We start from the raw sequence: 3,629 nt of genomic DNA, 5'->3' as shown, positions 1-3,629 counted from the left end.
TATCCAAGCTAGACTTATTTTCTCGCTTTCTTCTTGTGTGTTTGAAAAACTTTGAGAAAAACCCAAAAATATTTCTTGCTTCTTTTCGGTTTTTCTTTCTAGTTTAATTAGTTGTAGTATTAAAAAGAAAACCCCAAAAGATTTCCTGGTTCTTCTTTTTGCTTGTTGGGAGCTTTCCCGTGTAAATAGTTTTTTCTTGTTTTTTGTTTTCCCTTCTTTAATTTGCTTTCTTCAAGAAAACTAAAAACTCCAAAAACATTTCGGTGTGTTTCTCTGAAATTCTTTTCTTTTTATTGAGTCATACCAAGGAGAAGACCACGATGAAAATGTTGAGTGGCTCTCATATGCATTGCTATTGATCTAACAAAGAGCCCAAATTACCTTGTCTTCTCCTTTTAAATAAAATGTTTGCAGATTCCATCTTAGTCCACGGCACCCTTGCACTATTATTATTTTCATATCATTCGGTCGTCCAAGTGAAAGGCAATAATGATGATATTTGATGAACTGGTTGTGGCGAGATTTGCGGATCTTAGCTCAAAGGAAATTAGGTGAATACTAGGTCTTCAGAGTTCAATCTCAGCCTCCCCAACCAGATGTACAACTATCGCAGTTGACGTGTCTTCTCTGAGCAACTGGTTCTATCACTTCACTGCTTTACTTACTGTTTAGTTTCGTGGAGCCTTTGCTTGCTCATTCTATTCGAAGAACTTGTGTGAAGACATTCCCATGGACCGCATCTTTGTCTTCACACTATCTTCCTAAACTGCTTTGTTCTACCTAGCTGATGTTTGTATTCGCATCTCACTTCAATTATTGTTGACATACCAGCATGCCTAGTGTGTTTATCTTCCATTGTATCATGTTTAGTTGGTGTTTTAGTTTTGCGTCTTCGAAGATATTGCCTGCTTCGAAGACTTACATAAAAATCGCCTATCCACCCCCTTTAGTCGATAACTAGCACTTTCACTAATTCCACAATGCCTTCCCCTAGGCCCGAACATGGTGAAGTGTCATGTAGTCTACGTTCACACGACACCACTAGAGGAAGAACAACATAATATATCATTAAAACATTGAAAGGAACCAACTTTACATGATCACTAATAGCAAGACTTCTCTCATATCCTCAAGACCAAATAGAACTACTCACAAATCATAATTATGCTCATGATCAGAGGGTATAAGTTTGTGAATAACAATTTGAACATATTAATCTTCCAGCAAAATAGACCAACTGGCATCAACTACAAGATGTAATCAACACTTGTAGTACCCCCATGTACCAATCTGAGGTTTGATACAAAGATTGAATAGAAGAGATGGATTAAATTTGGAGATGAGATGGTGTTGGTGAAGATGTTGATGGAGATGAGTCCTCCCATGATGAGAGAAGCATTGGTGGTGACGATGGCTTCGATTTCCCCCTCCCAGAAGGAAGTTCCCCCGGCAGAATCGCTCAGCCCGAGAGAAGAAGTGCTCCGCCTCTAGTTCTACCTCGAGACGGCGGCGGTTGGTCCCAAAAGTCTTTTCCTATTTTTTCTAGGGAAAATGGCTTCATGTAGGATAATATGGGCATCGGTGGGCCTCGGTGGAGCCCACAACTTAGGTGGGAGCGCCTAGGGGGTAGGGTGTGCCCCTGGCTTATGGCCCCACTGAGGGTCCTCTCCGGTACTTCTTTCTTCCAGTATTTTTTAGATAGTCCAAAATAATTCTCCATAAAATTTCATGTCAATTTTAGCTCTGGAGAATAGATGTCTCAGTTGTACCTTTTTCGGGTCAGAAGTCCAGTTGCCAGCAATCTCCCTCTTCTGATCTATCTTGCATTTTAAAAGAGAAACAACATTAGAATTGCACCAAAGAGTGGAATATAACTTCAAAACAATAAAATAACATTAAGAAAACATGATGCAAAATGGACGTATTAGTCTTCTTCATGGTGAGGTGTTGCCGGGGTGGAAAATTCCGTTGATCCATGGTACTCCACCATAGTAGCTATCTATAGCCCCCGGTTCTCCTCCCGTCGTAACACTGATCTTTGCTGAAAGTGACGAGCCGTTCACTCCGTTCCTGGCCCAACCACCCTCTCCCTCACTCCTTCTACTTCATCAATCACCCCTTCGCTTGCCCAGCAAGTTATCAACCAAATACCAACCTCATAAAACTCCGTGCCCACCACACCACGACTCCACCTGTTCTACGCCAAACCTTTTCACACATTATTCTTGATGGGCGCCACAACGTGGCCCCTTGCGCCTAGACAACAATTGAAAAATGTGTTATGCATGATACGTGATGCGGCCAAGTGGGATGGCCAGCAAGTTGTTTACGCGGTGATGCTCCGGCTTGTAGTTAAGCCAGCAACCAAGCATTGTCACATATAATGCCTTGTTGGATTCTTTTTGTAAGGAGGGGAAAGTGGATCAGGTTCTTAGCCTTCTCAGGGAGATGGAGGTGTGTCCCAATAGGTGCTTGCAGATTGATGTCAGGTATGATGTGGTGATTAGTGTGCTAGCTAGGAAAGGCAGGATGGAGAAGGCAGTCCAACTTCATTGATAGAATGTGGTTGTCCAAATGAGCATCATCCTTCATCTGGAGTCCACTTATTGCACGTTGTTTTCAAGAGGTTTTGTTGAGAAGACTCGAGCACTGCAATTGGAGACGGGGAATGAAGGCATTTCCCATTTTCTCTCGGCAAATGGCATATAATGCAATGATGGGTTATTTGAAAGCGGGGGAGATGTGCAAGAGGCTTGTAATTAAAGTTTGTGGAAATGAGGGTAGTGGGATCACTGCCAGATTTGATTGCATACAATTCTATTATGAATGGGTGTTGTAAGGCAATGGAACTTGAAGGAGGCACTTTGGTTTTTCATTGATTTGAGGCCTTCAGGGTTAGTACCAGCACTTTTTACATATAGCATTCTTATAGATGGTCTTCTCGATCCGGTAATTTAGAAGGGGGCTAAAAGTTCCAAGGAGATGGGAGATTAGGTTTGTGTGTCTGATGTTTGTACATATGCACTTCACATGAATGGGTCGTGTAAGTTGAGGAACTTTTTTATGGTGATGGGTTTCTTTAATGAAATGCTTGCCAAAGGTTTGCAGCTGGATTGCTTTGCCTACACTACAAGGATTATGTGGATATAGTTCTAGGTGCTACTTCTGAGTTTTTCAGTTAAGGGAGGAGATGATGTTGAGAGGAATTTTTTCTGATATAGTCACATACATGTTCTTATCGATGGATTGTGCAAGACTGGTAGACCTAGGGTGTGCCTATGTGTTGTGAATGAGCATGTTAGTGATGATTTACGGATTGATTGTATACATACTCTTTTGATTCATGCGCATAGTGGGAGGGGACACTACTACTTGTGAGTTGCGTTGGGATTTTCCGCAAAGAGGAAGGGTTAAGCAATATAGTAGCAGATACTATTTCCCCCAGTAGAGAACCAAGGTTATCGAACCAATAGGAGAACCACGCAAACGCCCGTCAACAGTACCTACACACATAAGAGCAAAACTTGCACCCAACACGGGCAAGAGGGTTTTCAATCCCCTTGTACTCGTTAATTGCAAGGATCAAATATGATAATAGGGGATAGATAAATTGCAAAGTAAAATAAAAG

At 41.7% G+C, this 3,629-nt stretch overlaps 1 pseudogene; it reads left to right on the top strand.

The window, feature by feature from the left end:
- Positions 1-2,285: 2,285 nt before the first annotated feature.
- LOC109768247 (uncharacterized) lies at positions 2,286-3,378 on the top strand (annotated as a pseudogene).
- The last annotated feature ends 251 nt before the right edge of the window (positions 3,379-3,629 follow it).

Source organism: Aegilops tauschii, chromosome 4, assembly GCF_002575655.3.
Source record: "Aegilops tauschii subsp. strangulata cultivar AL8/78 chromosome 4, Aet v6.0, whole genome shotgun sequence".
Lineage (NCBI taxonomy): Eukaryota > Viridiplantae > Streptophyta > Magnoliopsida > Poales > Poaceae > Aegilops > Aegilops tauschii.
The sequence above is the reverse complement of the archived record's forward strand: the minus strand, read 5'-3'. Positions and strand labels throughout refer to the sequence as shown.